Genomic DNA, 20906 nt, shown 5'->3' on the forward strand with positions numbered 1-20906 from the left:
CCGACATTCTATCCTGCTGAATTCCCTTCCCATCATATTGACATGGTTCGTCATCGAATGAGGAGCTGTAGAGGTGGTACTCGTGGTGGCAACGCTCACCCACAGGCAGCGCAGAGCTCTGAACCTGCCTCACCTTCTCCTCCCCATGAAAATCCTCCCCCTCCCAGCTCGCCTCACAAACATTATCCTCACACTCGCAGTGGTCGGGGTCATGTGCAGGCTTCAATTGCTGAGCACAGAGATTTCAGGCTTCATACAACCACATTTCCTCTGCCCCCCAGTTCGGTCCCTCACTCGACTCAATTCAGGTTCCAGAGCAACCTGAATAGACCTATCATCACTACAAACGTTACCATTGTCTTCTCTGAAGAAAGTGAGCAGTACGGCGCTCCATTGAGATACTTAGAAATGCAGCTTCAGGAGGAACGCAGTCATGGATTTGGTCGTGACTCTGGGCTGCTCCCGGAGGAAGAAGGCAGGGGAATTCAGAGTGGCGGACTGCATGCAGAAGGAGGAAACGCTGAAGACATTCGGCAACTAGGTGGTAGCTTTGTTGAAGCGTCTATTTTGATGGCTATGGCTGGCAGCTCGAGCGGTACTCTTCCTGCGAAGGAGCCTCCAGGTGGCATGGTGGAAGGCGGTGTGGCGGAAGCGGACGAGGACTGGTATCAGTACGCTTGTCACATAGTCGATGAGACTCTAGACCAAGATGAACCCAAATGAAGCCACGTGGCATCCGTTGCCACCCACGTGCCAACTATGGTCTCAGCTGCTGACTGGTTTGCTCAAGTCACTTGTTGTTTTTGTTTTTTGTCTTATCAAAAGGCGGTTATGCCACCACTTCATCTGTGTCATGTTGTGTTGTGTCAAAACTTCTTCTGAGTTCTTCTGTGTTTGGTCAAGATCTCAAGTTTTGTTTTTTGCTATGGCAAACTGGTTTCCCCAAATATGGGGTAGTTTAGATACTCTTGATGAACATCGACTATAACGGCTGAGGCTGGGGCCTCATTGTAATTATATTTTTTGTATCTTTTAATAGAATTAGCCTTACAGAGAAAAAAAATAATAATTATTAATTAAAAATAAACAATAATAATAAAATAATAAATAATTATTATTAAATTAACAATATTATGGTTTCTGTTATTATTATTAACAATAAATAATATAAATTATTAAAAAATAATATTTATATTTTTTAATAAATAATTTATTTATTTATGGTTAATTAATTATTATTATTATTTATTAAATAATAATGACATTAAATTCTATTAGCAAAAAAATAATAATGTTAACTAATAATAATAGTAGTAGTATAAATAAATTTCTTTCGGAATAATCACATCATTAGGATTGGGTCGACATTTCGAACCAACTAGTGTAGTTCATCTTCATGACAAGGTGAAAAAATCAGTGGATCTTCAAGAATAAATATCATAGATGCATGATTTCCTAGAGTTAGCCATTGGAAACTAGCTATTAGTGAATTAGTTAGTAGGGTAAATAAAATAATATTATAAATTGGTTGTTAGGAATTATTTATTCAACAATTTTATAATATTAGTTTGTTTACCTTAATAATTGATTCACTAACGACTAGTTTCCAACGACTAACTCTGGACAATGATGCATCCATGCTATTTATTCTTGAAGATTGATTGATTTTTTCACCTTATCCTAAGGATGAACCACATTAATTGGTTTGAAATATCGACCCAATCTTAATGATGTGATTAATCTGAAAGACATTTATTTACAATATGGATCACAAAAGTCTTAGATTTAATAATAATAATAATAATATTTTTATTATAATAGTTATTTTTTAATATTTTTATTATTATATATTTATCTATATGAATATTAATTTTATGATTAATATCTTACTTTATAATTAATAGTTAATATAAATTAATAATTATTATTAATTATAATAATAATAGGTTTTTATGATTAATATTAGATTTATAACATTAACATTTATTCGCATTTTTCAACCACATTTACTAATGTGATTGGGTTTATAATATTAACAATCTCTAGGGTTTATTAATTCCCTCAGTTTATAATATTAATAATCTTGTGGGTTTATCAATCCCTTAGGTTTAAAATATCAATCTCTTGGGTTTAAAATATTAATTCCTAGGTTTATAAATCCCTTGTATTTAATATTGATCCCTTAGGTTTATAATATTAATAATTCTTTGGGTTTACAATTTAATCCTTTGGGTTTATAATATTAATAATCTCTTGGGTTTATTAATCCCTTGAATTTAAAATATTAATTCCTAGGGTTTATTAATACCTCGGGTTTAAAATGTTAGTTGTTAGGATTTATTAATCCCATGTGCTTTTAATATTGTTTTTTTGTTTTTTTAATCCTTTAGGTTTATAATATTTATCCCTTGAGTTTACTAATTGATTGAGTTTATAATGTTAAACACTTGGGTTTATTACTTGCTTTGGTTTATAATATCAATAATTCCTTGGATTTGTAATTTAATCTCTCCAATTTATTAATTGTTGGGTTTAAAATATTAACTTCTAAAAATTATTAATATCTTGAGATCAATATTTAAAACAAAAAAGGTTAATAAACCCCCCAAAAAAAATTAATATATGGATTTAAATCCTAAAATTTAATATATATATATATATATATATATATATATATATATCTTTCTTTCTTTCTGATAATACTATAATATATTTTAGTTTAATTATAGTCTATATATAATTAATATTATTAATATACTCAAAGTAAATATATAAAATATATTCACAATTCTATTAAAAACAAATATAATATACCTCTGCGGTGGTTCCTAATGCGGTTCGATTAAAAACAAATATATATACTTCTGATGTGGTTCGATTGAAACTTTTGGGCTCGCAAATGTGATGCGGTTTGATTAAAACTTCTGGGCTCACGCATTCCATAATAGATTGCCTCTGCGGTGGTTCTGAATGTGGTTCGATTAAAATATATATATATATATATATATATATATATATACCTCTGCGGTTCTATTACCTCTACTGTTTTATTAAAACTTTTGTGGTTCTGAATGTGGTTCGATTAAAACTTCTGCGGGTTTTGAATAATTACTTCTGTAGGTTCGACTAAAATCCACGGTTCTATTACCTCTGGCGGTTCGATTCAAAACTAGAGGAGCGAAGATCCCTGGAATCTAGAAAACCTCTGCGGCTCTAGGGAAAATTACAATGACCATTGCTCTCGATAATATTGCTCCCGATCCAATCAGGTCTGCGGGCTGCCGTGAGCACGGGCGATCTACAGTCAGGTTTGCTGATATCAGGTGCACACATTCCTTATCTTTTTCTAATACATATTTGCTCATATATTTTCAAGAATGAATATTTCACCACAACTATCAAAGATTACCAAAGGCGGACCTAGCACAGTTACTCTACAAGGCCTTTATGAGTATATAGAGTCTTTTGAGAAATGTAGAGAAGAAAGAGAAGCCAAGCTAGAAACAGAGTTAGAAGCTGTTAGCTCAAAATCAGGCCCTGGAAGGCTGCAGAACAGGAAGACATCAAGTAACTGTTTCAAACCAATCTTTTAGCTAAGGCTTAGCCTCCTTAGCCTGAGAGGGCTCTCTCAAAGGATTAAAGGTTTTTGATTATGATCAAGATGACTAACTCTTGTGAAACAAATAAAAATGAAAATGGTGGAAACACAACTAACAAGTATCCATTGGGCTTATGGAGTCATATATGATTCAGTATTAACAGTAGGGTTGGCTTTGCATAAAAGTCAAGGCATTCAGATTTCAACATATGTAGAGCATACCAAACACATAGAAGGCAGTTTACGAGTATATGAAGGAAATTAGAACACTGTAAGCGATTTCTAAGTAATCAAATACTCATAACACTGTAGATAACATGAAAAGACAACAAAGAAACTCATACATTGAACTCTCTATGATTCTTGAGAAGCATAAGCCAGTACTGTATTACCAAAAAACAGAGTCTTTACATAAGCCAAATATCAGAGCTTTTTTTCATAAATTTCCAACCCTTGGTATATTGCTCTTTCTCCTATATATAGCATTCTTCTACAAAGCTGAGATTCCTCCTCCAACATGAGGGGAACTCGAATTCTACTTCTTATGACACCTATTCAAATTTTAACTACCTATTAAATGTCACAAACTGCTAACTAGACTTTTTAGAGATCTAAGGCAAATAGGAGTCTAACTCCATATCATGCTAATAATAGCCTTAATTACAATCATTCTCGTTCTTTGACAAGTGGTCTTTTTTTTAGTTTGGCTGTGGTGGATGTTCGAAGCTCCATACTAGTCCTCAATGTCACATCTTCTCCATTGCCCCTGAAAAGTAGGGAACTGCCCCTGTTTATCTGCCTTTGGTTTTCCTCAAAGATATTCGAATCCAATGAACCATGCCCTTCATCTTTGATTATGCAAGATATATCAGAATGCCACGTCCTTGATGTGCTGTCAACCTTCTCCATGTGTGAATACAAAAGCTCCTCCAAGCTGTCTGACATATCATGGACTATAGTAAATATGATCACTTTATAACAAAAAGTTTAGAGTTGGGTTCGAATATATGTTTCCTCCACCTGTCTTGACCTTGTTGAAAGTTGATACCTTTAGATTATCCTTTGAAGATATTTCTTTTTCAAAACTTTTCCCTCGGTCTCTCAAAATCGGTTGACTGAGTTTAAATTATGTAGCTTCAGCAGTTTCGTAGCGCGCTACGAAACTGCTGTGCATTAGTCACCATCTTCAGCAGTTTCGTAGCGCGCTACGAAACTGCTGTGTAATTCCAAAAACACAGTTTCAACCCAAAATTTTGCTATTTCATCCTTTTCCATTGCTCCAAAGCTTTCCAAAACTGAGTGAAAATGTATGATTCTTCAAGAGAGATTATAACAAGGAAAACCATCAAAATTTGAAACATAACCTTACTTGATGTGGGACTTCTTTAAGGAGATTCTTTCTGCTGGCTTAACTGTATCTTTAAGTCCTCAATTTGTTTCTTCATGACTCTGATCCCAGCTCTCAGGTTTGAATTGACCTTTCTGATGAATTGCGCTTCCTTTATGGCAGGGACAGTCTAGCTACGGAATTGAACATTAAAATCAACCACCTCGGGTATTTGAAATGTTTTGTCCTCCCACCGAGCTTGCATTTGGTTAAAATAAGCCTCCTTGATTGCAAATTTCCTGGAAGCTTTCTTCAGTCTAGCAATTTCAAAGTTTGCCAATTCCAACCTCCTTTTCAACTCTTCCACATTATCTTCTTCTTGAAGGGTAACTGCTTTTTCTTTATCTTTTCCTTCATGAGGCTGTGTCACCTCCCCTGTTTCATCTGCTCTTGGCAGTACCTCTTGTATTTGTTTAAAATTCCTTGTTATGGGTCTTTAGGGCTTAAAGACAAATTGATCAACCTGATCATCAAACTTGAGTTTTTTCGAGGCTTTGACTCTCTTAGCCTTGTATTTTCCTGACTCTATCAAATCTGCTTGAACTAGGGGAGATTCTTCAATATCAATGGCTTGCAGTAAGTCATTTAAGTCTCCCTTTGAAACAGGGCTTTCTTCAATAATCACTGACTTGCCTTTTTCTTTAGCTACCTGGCTCCTAGTCCTTCTTCTTTGAACTCCTTCACCTGTGCTTGATTCATGTGCACTTTCTTTGACCTGAGTTTTCTCTTTAAGGGACTGCTGGGGTGTATCCTGGATAGTCAGTGGCTTGGTGGATTCTCTTACTTGTTTCCTAGCCTTCAACTTTGAAAACCTCCTGGATCTTGTTTCTGCCTGATGACCAGTTGTTGTTGGAAGATCTTTTGCAGCTTGAGGACTGAGACTGGTCTCGTTCTTGAAACCAGACATGAATATGAATGTGGGCCAGTCCCTACCTACTCTCTGGAGTTCATGCAGAACAATCAACTTAATTAAACTATGGTGAAACAATGAGGTCTCACAGGCTTCTTTCCTTAGCTGCACCTTATCACACATTTTACTTAAGCTACGGAATAAGTAAAAAGGTAGATCAATGGATATCTTTCCTGTGAAATGTAGCAGAAGCTTGAAATGATATGAATACACCTTGTTATATCTGCCTTCACAGGTAAGGTACCTCTGTATACAGGTAAGCAGATTGGCATATGAGTCTTTGACATAATTTCTAGGCACATACTTGTTTAAATCTGAGTCAATGTATTTTGGCTTCAGAAACTCTTTGCAGGGAGTCATATCAAATTTGAAATTCTTAAACCAAGTTTCTTGTCCCCTTGGAATCTCAGTAACTGTGGATATTACCTCTGGTGAGACTTGCAATTCGAGCATCCCAACCTTTGAATTCAGCCCTGTGAAATTCAAAGAAAATTCCTTGGTGATTTGTGCATGACCTCCCTATAGTTTCTCACAAAAATTCCAACATCCAACCTGCTTGAATGCATGCTCAACTTCTTTGTGTTTCAAGATAATGTCTACACCTTCAGGTTCGTTTCTCAAACATCTGCCTGATCTGTGGTCTTTTCTTTCTGCCGATCCCTCCATGAAGGTTTGAAACACTGTCGCTGCTCAAACTTCAATCTCTGCCTTGCTTGAATGGCTGCCTCACTTGATAACAATGCATTCAAATTGAAAACTTGCAGACTTGTTCCTCATGCAACGAATACAATCATCATTAAGACTGTGAATACCTGGCTTTTCTTGGAACTTGCAATCCGTGTGTACCAATGTACCTAGCGGCTGTAATGATGGAGATAAGCGGTTGGACATGATATGTGGAGTGTATAAGCTGACAGTGAATGATGCAACCATAACTGAACTTGACAGATTTGACAGTTAGGAAAGATTCGCTGCGGATTGCACGAATCTCTGATTTCGTAGCGCAACCAGTGTAAAATCTAGATTATGCGCTATGAAATCACCTAAAACATGTTGCGCTGCGAAACTGCTAAAAAGGATCCATGCACTGCGAAAACACTTCAAAATGATTTATGCGCTACGAAATCACCTAAAGAGCTTTGTGGCACATAGTAACCTTTGAACAAATCTGACATATGGTTATGAGACCGGTGATGAATGAGAATGCATAATTGACCTTTATTTAGGTATACCATCAAGACTCCTAAGACTCAGACTCTAAGGCAAACAAAAATCAAACTTAGACTAGCACCGACCTTTACCATCAAACTAGTGTGAGAAATTTGGGCATTAGACTTCTTAAGTGATAACAGAAGCCATGCTGGAAAACAAATTTCCATCTCTTCAAGACACGATCCAAAAACAAATAGAAAATAAAATAGAACTATTAAAGAATAAAATGGAGGCAATGGAGACTAGGTTGCAGATTATAGAAAAACAAAACCAAGATACTAACCAAACATCCCAATAAGGAGATGCTGATACTTTAGAGAGTCTTAAAATGAAAGACATGATTAAAGAACTAGAAGAAAAAGTTAATAGCCGCCTCACCCTAAATAATGTGGTAGATAAAGTAGATATCAAACCAATTAAAGATGAAATGAAAAAATTAATAGAATTAGACCATGAACGTAACAAAAGGGCCTTGAACCTTATAATCTTCGGTTTAAAAGAGGAAGTAGATGAGGATACTTTAGCCATAGCCCAGACAGAATTACATAATAGACTACAAATTGAAACAACGTGTCTCACAGAAGCAACAAGGTTGGGGAAATTAACTGAGAATAAAGGAAGACTAATCCGAATAAAGGTGAGCTCTACTGATCATAAATACGACATACTTAGTAAAACCTCAAGTCTAAAAGGAATGAGGATATTTATAAATGAAGATCTCATTCCAGAAGATCAAGCAGAATTAAGAAAGGAGGTTCAAAAGGTAAAAGAAGCTAGAAAGTTCATAAGAAAATTTGAACCTGTCTTCTCCACTGAAAGACACAGATTTGCGAAGTTTATTCATTGTAATTACCCATCCAAAATTTCAGAGATATTGAATCCTGAAGTTATCTTTATGCAAAAATATTAGCTGACGTGTCCAACCGAATAGTTGTGTCTATTTGAGGTGAGCTGACATGAATGTTTCATAAAGTTTGCAGGTTGATATAAAGAGAGGATTGTGCTTGTATTTTTGGAGGGCTTTTCTAGACACTAGGTTGACTCATATACATTTTATATATGCTCAAGAAGAGCTCTTCATACATGACATTGACTCTTTGACTCAATAATAAATCCTAAGGCTCTCAATGGGAGCCACTAACAAATAAAATCACTTTCTCATGAAACCCATGAAGAAAGGCTTACAATAATAATTTTATTTTCTTCATTACATCATTTACAATAGTCACAATTACATGTCATTATGAAGACCAAACCTAGTTGCATTTTACAACAATATGGACCCAAATACATAAGAGGTTTGCACAAAGTTTAGGGAGTGAAATAGATTAGACGTTGGTACAAAATTCATCACATGTATGTGACATGCCAACTATATTGAACTAGATCCATATCAATGATCCATGCCAACCCGCAGGTGTTAGTCAATGATCGCATCACCAGAGATAAGGATCCACAAGAGGAGGTTAGTCCATATCATGAAACACACGGGGAGTGTTGGTTTATCCAATGTCCAACACTAGCAATGCGATCTTGAAGAGGACGTACCTATAATCTTCATCAATGTTGACGCATACTATAATGATTGGCCTTAGTCATCGTAGGTTTCAACATTGGGTTATATTTTCATTCTACATGAATGTAATGATATTAATTGTTGTAAATCGTTTAGGCTTAAATGATGATAACTATGCTTTTATTGTATGTTATTATTAATTTTTTTGCTAAATTCATATATGGGGGAAAACAAATCTCATAACAATGCTTATCTTTTTCTTGAAATATTGTTGTTCTTTTTCTTTCGAAATTGAGCTAAATTATTAGAAAAGAAAAAAAAAAAGTTAAAAAATGTTATTTGAAAACATTTAAATTATATGAAATTAAAAAAATTAAATAGAGAAATAAAAATAAAATAGAAGTGATCTTTTTGCAACGTTCTTATTTCTTTAATGTTGATGATGGTGATGATGGTTAACGTCCACTGAGACCAAACTTTGGTCTATTGGGCCTAAAGAAAACGAATTATTTAGTTTGATTTAAGATTTTATCCCTATGCTCTAAAAGCTTGGAGATAAGCCTCCCAAGCTCACTATAATTTTGACATCGTAAAAAGTTAGGAAGGTCAGTATTGCAACAAAGATTATGAAACTGAGATCTAATGTGGTTATACAAGGGGCACTCTAAAAGAAAGTGATTTTCATCCTCAATGTTCATATTCTCACAAAGATGGCAGATTCTTTCTAACCATGGTGTTTTAAGAACTGCCCACACCATTCTCTCAATGAAATTTTGCTTTAAGATTTCGACCATGAAAGCGAAAAGGACGGCTAACTTCCACCCCGCTAAGCAGCGATGCTATGAAGACCGTATGATTTAGGGGGAAGTGGCTAGTAATTTCGTCGGTATGATTTAGGCAGAACTTGCGAGTCGCCAGTGTACAAGTCGAACTTAAAAGAGCAAAATGTCAAACTGCCGCTACTGTCACACGACGAAATTTCTTTCCACTTCGTAAATCGTACTGTTTGTAACCACTGCGCAGGGTGGAAGTCGTACTGTTTCTAGCTTCCATAGTTGAAATGGGTGGAAGTCGTACTGTTTCTAGCTTACATAGTTGAAATTTTAATGGGTGGACTAATACTAGCTATGAGCGTAATGAATGCGTGGACTACAAACCTCCGCTCACTGTATTCTGTTGGACGTTCTCCACGGCCTACGCTCTGCAACTTCGACACGTATTCCAGTACAGCATAAAATGTGATGTAGGCCCCCGCGCAAAGATTAAACGTACCCTTCACTTCACTTATATGCAAAAGTCTTACGTCTTTATGCTTATTGGGAAGAAACGGTATTTTTAAAATTTTAGTCTTGAAGCGTGATGTTATCATACTAAATTAACACTTCAATAATAAAAGTTTAATTAAAAAATTATCTTTCAATAACATAATAATTTAAAATTTAAAAAAATTCACTTGGAAAAACAAAATTAACATAACATGCAAATGATTTATTAAATTTTGAATCTTGGTTTGAAATTGAATGGAACACTCACAATAAAGATGACATAAGACTAAGTAAATCTTTTGGGAGATATAAGATGATTAACACATTAAAAGTATTGAATATTATCAATAAAAACTCAAAAGTAGATTAATTAATATGGTTTATGTTATGGTTTACATAATCTAATATATACTATTCGATTTAAAGATAAAATATACATTTTATCATATATATTTTAGCATTGTTTTGGATCATGGGATATACACTAATATTAATAAGATTGAATGCATAGTATTTGAACTTTTTAAAAATTAAAAAACTAAATTTATCATAAATGAACATTGTGGATCTCTTAACATCATATTATAGGATTATATTATGTTTTCCTCCTTCATTATTACATTTTCAGACAACATTGAAGCTTGAACATGTGTGAAGTACTAAAGGAAAATTGAAATAATAATTTGGTTGGTGCTCTTTTTTTACCCTACTCCAATGTGCCCACATTGATAGGTATAGGGCACACTGCTACCATGTTTTACTCTATAAAATATCTTAACCTACCTTGTTACATATGTTTGTGTTATGCACCAATGTGTAGCTATGTTTAGTACACTTCAAAATCCATTTTCTAAATAAAATAATTTAATGGGATCTTGATGCAATGCTCCTTGTATAAAGATACATCAATGCAATAGTCTATTTAGAAAACACTAGAGAAATGGTATGTTTAGTGCACATTGCACAACAATTCTTTTAAAACTTATTATACCACACAGTGTCTCACTTAATCAATGTAGTTATTTTATTTATTGTATTAACACTTTTTTTATCAAATGTTAGCTTAATGTAGTGTGCATAGTATTGTACACATGAGTACCTCGTCTCTTTAAATTGTCATTTTAGCAAAACTTAGGTTTCATATTAACCCTAAAACTAGCATGTTTAGTAACATGATGTACATGTGTGTTGTACTTAATAGCAAGCATCCGGAAAATTATATGTTTTCCTTACCATGTTGCATCTTTTTCAATATATGTATTTTATGAAAATTTAGAGTGGGAGGACTAAAAAATATCAAGAGAGAAGAGAGGTGTTATGAAAATGTAATTGTTGAGACATTAAAGGTTTATGTACTCAAAAAATACACTGCTAAAATTTTTTCCTTGTCTATTCACCTCCACTAAAAAGAGAACAAAACCAAGTGTGTTTGTTAATTTTTTTATTAATTGGTGTTTTCTTTGTAGTGATTGGACCCTTCTTTGTTGGAGGACATTCCGTTAGCTTCTATATCATGAGATCGAGGTGTCATGAGAGTCATTAATCTCATAGGTAATTATGGAGATGGTGCATAAGCATGACTTGCGATTTTTATTGGAAAGTATGTATATATGTTTTTGTCTCTTAATATTTGGTGTAGTTTAATTGTTTTATATTTTGGTCTTTTTGTCAAAATTTGATGATAAAATTTTTGGAAAAATTGTAATTTTCTATTATTATTTATATTGTGTCTTTGAATGCATAAATAGATTGAATGCCCTAAAAAACCCTTGGAGCACTTAAATTGTGTGGAATACATAACTAAAATTTACAATCCAACAAGTCCATTAACCACAAAATTTACTCAAAAAAATCATTAGACAATTAAACTACACTTTTACATTTTAATATCATCCTAGATTTCACAAAACCCTTTATCCACATATAAAACTATAAAATTATATATTTTGAAAAAAAAGAGGAAAGAAAATTACTAACTAATATATTGGGATTCCATCTAAAAGTAAATATGAAAAAAGAATGTACTTGTTTTTTCCAAGTTTGTTTGAAGGTTAGTGCTTTGATATATAAATGTTAATATACATTTTTCTTATGAGTTCATGAAAAATTTTAAAATTGTATATGAATGATTATTTTTTAATCATTAATGTTAAATTAATTTAAAATAGAAATAAATTTATTTTTATAACTAATAATAATTTAAATATGAGTAATTGACAAATTTAAGATTGGTGTAGTTATATTAATAAATTGATTGATATATGTTAATCATTATTTTTTACCTTTTAAAATTCACATGGTATTATTAGTTGTTTGATAATTTATGTTGTGATTTCATTATTGTATTATGTAAATGTATAAAGGTAAATATTGATAACTATAATATATCAATATTTTTCATTTATAACCATTAGATAAAGATTTAGATTAAAATATAAATAAATATAAGAATCTTCCATAAAAATTGCCTATGAACTTAAATAAAAACAATTTTTTATAAAAAAAATTCAACTATTTTCATAACAAAAAAACTATTGTTTTTTTGTATAGTAAAATTAAGTGTTATTATACATAACCACATTCAAATTTCTTTCATTGTTATTTTGCGATGTTGTTATTCGAACCCTGATGTTGTTATTCCAACCCACTTACTCATCATTCATATAATTTTTAGACATAATCATCACATTTCGTATCTCCCATAAATAACATTGTTATTTACTTCTTTTATCCCCATATTAAATTCAAATCACATGCAAACAAAAAAACATGTAAAATAATTGAATGAACCAAATTACCTCAACCACATAAATCTATATATTGTATTTTCTTCTGCATTAATCTTCAATCACTATACCAAGAAGATAAAAAATTATGTACCAAGAGGATAAAAATTTATGATGTCTCATTCATGAACATATACATAGACCAGACACTCATATCATCAAGAATTTCAGATACCACCTTAGACTCTTTCACTCTCACTCTGTGCCCTTCATCATCCTTCTCCAAGGGCAATGGGCCCTCCACACGCAACAGGCTGTCCCAGTTGCAGCGATGACAGCAATTTTTGAGGCATGTAAGACATGGGAGGAGGCAGAGGGAATTAGAGAGTGGCTTCAATGTCCCAGGCATCCAAAGAGCGAGCATAATGGTTAGCTCTTCAAGTGTCCAGAATATGATGCAGTTGCAGGAATTACATGGGCATATCACGCCCCTACACTGGCGGTACTCTTCCAACCGCACTATAGGAGGTGCGGCACCACCGACCACTTTCTTTTCACCAGTACTTGCGATCGTGGACTACGCCTACTTTCGATATTTAGTTTATTTTCTTCTTTACCAAGTATTATGTTTTCCTTTATAGACAGTGAAACGATTAACATTCACCATAAACAACATTAACATATGAATGCACAACAGTATAAAGGGAGGGGCAACTCCCTATAATGAATCTGCCCGAATAATCAATATATATATAAGTTACAATCTTGGAGGAAATCCCAAATTTACACCTAGCCAAATTTTACATTCACAACTCGTTTACCACAACTCATCGTCGTGCCCGCAAGGTCGCCGCACGTCTTGCCCAACTCGTCGTTTACCCCTGAACACGTTTGTCCAGCTGTCGTGTCGTTTACCCAACTTGGGCACTGCTACCCGTGTTCGTGTCACCCAACTCGGGCGCTTTCACACGCTGGCCGCACCTTCATTCACAACCCAACACACCGTTCACTGTTTCGTTTGCCTTGCCGGGCACTCCCACCCGCGAGTCACCCTGCACAGTCGTTCAACGCAACTGCGGTTCGTTCGGTGGGTGCACACGCCCATGTTGCCCTGCTCGAACTCATCGCACGGTTCACTGCCTCCGTTCACCCTTCGGTTCACCTGTCGTGCGGGCTCATCACACGACGACTTGCTCCTCATCGCAGAACCACCGCAACTCGCACTTCGCACTTCTTGAACGAATGCTTGTTCAATGATGCCTTCAACCATGTCACCGCCGCTTATGTATACACATCGTCCGTCGTGTGGGGGCGCCCAGGCCGACCGACCGAACTCCTACATAACGCGTCGTCCGCCCTCCTTAACTTGTCAGCCCGCCCATATGTTTGAGCCAGCTCACCCTTCGTTAAGTCAACTCGCCCGCCCGTTGGCTCATCCGCTCGTGGGCCCGCCCATCGGTTCACCGACCCGTCGGCTTGCCCGGGACCGCCTACGGGTTATAAACTCCAAACACTTGCATTTCTTCGTTCGCACTTCAACGCGTTCCCACCGTGCTGCAGCTCGTTGCCTCTGTGCTCGCTCCTGCAGCTCGTGGGCCTTACATTCTCCCCCACTTGAGATCATTGTCGTCCAAAATAATCTCCCATCTCAGCAACCATCTGTCACCAAGATATTCATACCAATGCCATATAAACCATCGGTATGTCATACATCAGAAAGTCTCCTCAATCCATGATCATCAACCACATCTGTCGCAATCTCCACATGTTGCTCCCATTGTGGAAGGTCGGCCCCTCCAACTAAAGCTACACGCTTACTGCAACATATCGTGTCAATCTCATCATGTACCATCATCGTGTGAACTGCTTGCCATGATACTCCAACATAATGCCAACATATCTATCTACACTGTTAGCCCTCATGACTCGAACTAGTCGGGTAGCTAATCCAACTATCATGCTCAAACCATGAGAATGCACATCCTCATGCCATCATCAGCCATATCTCAACCTCTTGTCACAACATCAACTCGATCAAGAATCCATCTCCATAAGCCATGTCCAGGTCCATGAAGTAGTCCTCATCTCATCTGCAACATGTTGTCCATGATGTTTGGTATCAATGTGCTGCATGAAATCAGTCGCATCTATCTAACATCATCATCCATATGTGTAAAATCCATCTCCTCAATATGAAGAGATCCTCTCATCAAACCCGACTCTCGATGTGCCACATCCAGGTCCATGAAGCAACCTCCATCATATCTGCAATGTGCCATCCCTCAAGTCTGCCATAGAAACAAGTATACACCTGTCTCATTCATCCATGTGTAACAAGTGGTTAAGTCTCGGCTCAACCCATGCCCAAGTGCTACCACCAAGGCATCATCGTTGTTGTAAACTCCATCACTCCAAAGCATCTCATATCAATCCTCCACATCAAGTCACTCTCCCAAGCACACTCATACATGTACTCAAAAGTATGCACCCCATCCTGCATCAAAGTACTTGACCTCAGCTCCTCAATGCATCAGATCCTCTAAGTTCACCATAATATGAAGTCCACAAAAGTCACAACCTCGTGTCATCATGAGCTCCATGAGTCATCTCCAACCAACACCCTAGCAAGCGTACATGTCTCGGCCCAAAAGGTCTCTGTAAGATGCCTCAACTCTCCATGTAGTAGGAATGCTCCATAGTCTGCTCACAAATCCAACCAAGTCCATGGCCTTATTGTACTCAACTGCACAACATCACCATCGGCTTATAAATAAAACATCTCCATGTCACATCAACAAATCTACCTGCAAAACATCCCTACCTTGGAACTCATCATTGGATGCCCATAAGTGACACCTCTACAAGTGCTCGTACATAATGTCCCTGCATAAGACTGCCATGCTCCATGTCTCCAACCTGATGTCCATTACTCAAGTTGCCCATGTTGTCCAACTAGGTAGACCCATCACAACAATCGGTCATCCTCATCCAAGTCTGCAAATTGGTCTAGTGAACTCAGTCACCCAACCATATATCATCCTAAAGAAGCCTCCTCCAAGGCCCCTTGTCAAGGTGGTGCAGCCCCTTCCAACCAAGGTCCCTGCACCAACCCATATTCAAGGTTGTCTATCGAGAAAGGAGGGCCAAGAAGTTCCCTCCCTGACTCTTAGCCACCCATGTATCAGATTGGTGCTGTGTCCTCAAGTATCTATGCACAGCCTCAACCTCCTCACATGTACACCCAAGCTTCTCAAGCTTGTCTTTTGTCAACTAAAAGTCATATATGCCCATGGCATACCTGCAAAATTCCACTATGCTAGCCGGATCTCTACCTGCATAATCCTCCCCAACCACTGCCACTGAAGAAGTATTCGGACTTCCTTCATCTGCAACTCCATTGTGAAGATCTTTGGTAGAAGATGCTTCTGCCAAGTGCTTCAGGATCCATGAGATTGATCTCCCACTTCCTTCCTTCTTCTTCGCTCTTGCAAAGAAGTCAATTAACTTCTCTTCCTTCATTGGTTGAGTCATACACCCAAGTCCTCTCTGCTCCACATCCTCATGCTTCACGTTCAGATCTTTGGGATACAAAGTCATAGAAGCCATCCTTGGTCTATACCCCAAGCAACTCCTTATATTCATCAGAACCAACATGGTTCTCCCTTCAGTTGTGATCAAGAGAATGTCTTGGTCCACCATTGGTATGGCTTGTGCAAGCTTCAGAAAATCTTGCCCCAACACCATAGAATGATCATCCATGTCCATGATCCTCAAGTCCAACTTTCCAAACCACGAGCCCACTCTCACCTGAGTGTTCTCCATCACACCAGTAACAACCTTCATGGTAGAGTTGACTGCTTTGAAAGCACTCCACTCTCTCTCCATCTTAGCTTTCTTTCCAAAAGACTTTGCTGCTTTCCTGCTTAGGAAACTATGAGTAGCTCCCGTATCCACCAAAGCTGCAAATCTCTTGCCCTTCACGGTCACCTGCACAAAACTCAGCTTCAAGGCATTACCTCCTTCTGTCGGCTTTATCTTGTGTCTTATATCAGCAACCTTCTTCAGAAATTTGGCCTCAGAAGTGTCCATTGGCTTATGTTCCAATCCGACATCCCTCTTAAGGTACTTCACTTCCTTGCTTGGCTCTTCTAAGCAATTCGATCCTAGTTCGGCTTGACTTCCTTCAAGCTTGTCCTCCATCACATTCTGCTCAAGTGCACCAACCAAGTGCCCATTGACTGCTTCCATTGAACTAAGCTTCCAAACATCTGCCTGATTGTTTCGGTAGTAGTCCCCTAGTCTATCAATGTAGTCGAGCTCATCTTGCTCAATTACAACGACCTCCTTATCAAGAAAGTCCTTCTTCATTGCATCCTCAAGCTACTTGACTTTGATCTTTGCCATGGCACTTTTATCCCTTAGTCGAACTCTCTCATCCAGAAGTTCTTGAAGACTAAGACCATTCCGCTGGATCTCCTCATCAAGTTCCTTGAGCTCATCAACTTCCATCGGTAAGCTTGGTTCACATGAATCAAGCTCTTTGTCCCGATCATCAGCTATACCACCTATCACGTTAGTGCAGTGGGATCAGGTTCCCGTCGTTCATTAGCTCTGATACCACTTGTCAAGCCCCTACACTGGCGGTACTCTTCCAACCTCACTATAGGAGGTGCGGCACCACCAACCACTTTCTTTTCACCAATACTTGCAATCGTGGACTATGCCTACTTTTGATACTTAGTTCATTTTCTTCTTTACCAAGTATTATGTTTTCCTTTGTACACAGTGAAACCATTAACATTCACCATAAACAACATTAACATATAAATGCACAACAGTATAAAGGGAGGGGCAACTCCCTATAATGAGTCTACCCGAATAATCAATATATATAAGTCACAATCTTGGAGGAAACCCCAAACTTACACTTAGCCAAATTTTACATTCACAACTCATTTAGCACAGCTCGTCAGCATGCCCGAACGGTCACCGCACGTCTTGCCCAACTCGTTGTTTACCCCTGAACGCATTTGTTCAGCTGCCGTGTCATTTACCCAACTTGGGCATTGCTACCCGTGTCCGTGTCACCCAACTCGGGTGCCTTCGCACGTTGGCCGCACCTTCGTTCACAACCTAACACACAATTCACCATTTCGTTTGCCTTGCCGGACTCTCCCACCCATGAGTCACCCTGCATGGTCATTCAACCCAACCGCGGTTCATTCGGCGGGTGCACACGCCCGTGTCACCCTGCCCGAACTCGTCGCATGGTTCACTGCCTCTGTTCACCCGTCGTGCTGGCTCATCACACAACGACCTACTCCTCACCATAGAACCACCGTAGCTCGCACTTCTTGACCAAATGCTTGTTCGATGATGCCTTCCACCATCTCATCGTCGCTTATGTATACACATCGTCCATTGTGTGGGGGCGCCCAGGCCGACCCACCGAACTCCTACATAACGCGTTGTCCGCTCTCCTTAACTCATCGGCCCGCCCATACGTTTGAGCCAGCTCGCCCTTCGTTAAGTCGGCTCCCCCGCCCGTTGGCTCATCCGCCCGTCGGTCCGCCCGTAGGTTCGCCCGCCCGTCAACTCGCCCGGGACCGCCCACGGGTTATAAACTCCAAATGCTCGCATTTCTTCGTTCGCACTTCAACGCATTCCCACCGTGCCGCAACTCGTCGCCTCTGTGCTCACTCCTGCAGCTCGTGGGCCTTACAAATTAGATCTAATGAAACCTCACATCACTTTTCTTGGATGTGAAATAACCTATATCACTTTTCTTAGATGTGAAACAACCTATAGATGCTTTTTGTGGGATAAAATATAATGGATGATTTTTACAATAACATGAGGTTACAAATTGGTCTATTAAGTGTGATATAAACTTACATTGATATGTGTATCATTTTGAGTGGTTTTTAATTTAGGCTCTTTCTTTTTTTATAAAATTTGAATTAAAAATTTAATAATCAAAACCTCAATCAAATAAATTTATTTATATTTTTTAATTTTTAAATATTTATGATGATGATGATGATGATAATGGTTAACGTCCACTGAGACCAAATTGGTCTATCAGACCTATAATTTTCTTAGTTTTTAATTGTCTGGCTCCTCGTCTTTCTTGGCGAGATTGATGCTGTAGCTTTCTTTTTTTTCTCTACGGTCTTCCAAATTCCTTTATCTTGCATCTCCTTCATCTCTTCTGGTTCTTGGGACATTGGTGTCTTATCTTCGCGATCTATTGTGTTTGTCCTCTTGAAGATAAACGGAGAAGAAGTTTGGTCTAGGAGATCTGCTTTGTTGTTAAATGAAGATTTATTTTGTGCGGTATTCGAATCCTCATAACTGTTGATGCTTGAGGGGTTGTCGAGTTCACTTTTTTGTTGCTAAGTGGGGCTTTCTCCCTGCTTGTCTTGAGAGTTGTTTCTTTCTTGCCCGATTTCTTGTGATTCAGAGTTTTCTCTAGAGTATTCTTCTTTGATAACAGTGTAGTGTTCTTTTTGTGCTCCTTCCCACCAAGTAGATCTGTGGTGGTTTTTTCTAGCAGAATTTTTCTGGAAGGCTTTTGGGCAATTTTTGGCTAGATGGCCCGTCTCAAAGCAGGATCGACATCTGAAGAGGACACTTTCATAATCGAGTTTCTGGTTCCACACATAACATTTACTTGTTAAGTTTATCTCAGCTGGCATCAAAGTTTTGAAAAAAACTTTTTAAGAGAAAAAAATAAATAATAAATGTTTTATATAATTTTATTAATAATATTATTATATTATTTATAATTAATAAAAATTATTCAAAATTTAAAATAAATTAAAAAACACAAATCTTTATAATGCTTATTACCAATTTTTTTTATAAATTATATTTTTTTATCTAATTTTTTAAATTATGCTATCGTATCAAATTAAAATCCAAATTCAGACTTGATAACCCTGCTTTAAAATACTTATCAAAATCAGAGAGCGTACCATACAAATAGAAATGAGGGAGCGAATGGCCTTTAGTCTTTGAATACAAGAAAGTGAATTCGCGAACAACTATGATTAAGAACAACTATGGGCGATGGTCATCAGTCTTTGAATTCATTAATATTTGCGATGAAGTGGGGCCAAGGGAAAATTTCGGAGAACGAAGCGAGTGCCGAAGAAAATCTATCTTGGGATAAAAAAATGCCGCCAGTTTTAGTTTTTCAAATTTTTAATGTTTGTGGTATGAGAGTTTTTGATTAGTCAAACTTCAACGAAAATGAAATTTTCATTCCCGTTTTATAAAATCTTTTATGCGATGTAATATCATTATGAAGAGCTGGAATCACCCCCAACTAGGTTCGTTTAATGGTAACACAATCCACCGAACTATGCCTCTCTTTGGATTTATACACAATTAAAATAGATTAATTAACCAATATAATTATAAAATAATTCTTTTTTTATTTACTTATAGAGATAAGTGTGTTTATTGAGTGAATAATTCTTTTTTTATTTACTTATAGAGATAAGTGTGTTTATTGAGTGTGATCATGATGTGATTTTTTTCCCTCATAATTTATAAAATAAATATCTAGAATACTCTAACTTTATTGACACTTAACAATAAAATATTAGAATATATAATATATGGTAATTTGCAAGTTTTATATGAACATATTTAGATAAAAAAAAAATTATAGAATGTAATGTCATTATAAGCAATTAGAATTTCTCGTAGTAAGGGTCATTGAATTGTAATACAATTTATTGAACATTGTCATTTTTTGGATTTATACACAATTAAAATAGATTAAATCAAATGAAATTAATTAACAAGATAGTTACAAAATAAATAATTGTTTATTAAGTTATATTGATAAGTATGTTTATTTATTTATTTATTTTTCTGTGTGGTTCACGAACACCTTTGGTCACTGGGTGGCCGCTATGTCCACGGTTGGAAGACCAGGCTGATCTGAGGCAATCAAACCTTTCGGCCATCATAGACCTGACCCCAAGAGCTTTAGAGAATTGACCTTGTGACCTCCCATCTGGCGAGGCCCCGACTTGACCGATTGAGCTAACTCTTGGGGCGATAAGTATGTCTATTATGTGAGTGTGATCATTAATTTATGTAAATGTGATTTGCTTTTTCAGTGATTTGTAAAAGGTATTATATTTTGTTCTAAAACAAATATCTAGTATACTATAATCTTATTAGCACTTAACAACAAAGTATTAGGACATATAGTGCATGGTAGTTTGCAAGTTCTATATGAACACCAGATTAATAATCAATGCACAGTTCCTATTT

Source organism: Pinus tabuliformis, chromosome 7, assembly GCF_031772625.1.
Source record: "Pinus tabuliformis cultivar Carrire ecotype Pingquan chromosome 7, CPIR1, whole genome shotgun sequence".
NCBI lineage: Eukaryota > Viridiplantae > Streptophyta > Pinopsida > Pinales > Pinaceae > Pinus > Pinus tabuliformis.